Genomic DNA, 694 nt, shown 5'->3' on the forward strand with positions numbered 1-694 from the left:
GGCTGGGGCTGGGTCCGGAGGGCTGGTTTGGTGCCGGTAGGGACAGCTTGGGAAGTGGCTGCGGGGACATCCAGCCCCTCCACCTACAGAGCTATCCTGCTGCCCAGCTTGGAGCTGTGGGACACGTGTGTGCCCCAGCCTGGGGAGGTGGCATGTCCCCCGTGTCACGGCTCAGCATGTCCCCGTTGTGTGTTTCAGCGACAGCGTTGGCAGTGCAGCCTGTGCCCTGGGGCACTCAGCAGGCCACATGTGAGTATGCCCAGGAGCTCCAGGCAGCTCCTGCCGCCACCAGCTTCGCTTTCACAAGCCTTGGTCCTGGTTTGCTTCCCCGCTGGTGGCAGCTTGGGCCCCTCTGCCTGCGAGGACATCCCACCCTGATGGGGACCCGAGATTGTCCCCAACCCCGCAGCTCCTGCAGCCCCGCTTTGGGGCAGGCCGTGCAACGTCCCCCTGGGTCCTTGCCCAGGGGCTGTGCTGGGGGTCTGTTGTGCAACAGGCCTGGCTGTCTGTAGTCCCCCTGTCCTTGCCCTGTCTTGTCACTCTGTCCTGTCCCTACATCAAAGTCCCCTTGGATCTCTGCCTCTCTGCTTGTTCCCTGGTGTCCCCGTGCCTGGCCCGAGAGCAGGGCGGAGGGGCTGTGCTGGCTCCCTGTGGTGGCATTCCCACTGTGCCAGGGCGATGGAGCTGACACTGA

The sequence above is a fragment of the Pterocles gutturalis genome, unplaced genomic scaffold (assembly GCF_000699245.1).
Source record: "Pterocles gutturalis isolate BGI_N339 unplaced genomic scaffold, ASM69924v1 scaffold37862, whole genome shotgun sequence".
Lineage (NCBI taxonomy): Eukaryota > Metazoa > Chordata > Aves > Pterocliformes > Pteroclidae > Pterocles > Pterocles gutturalis.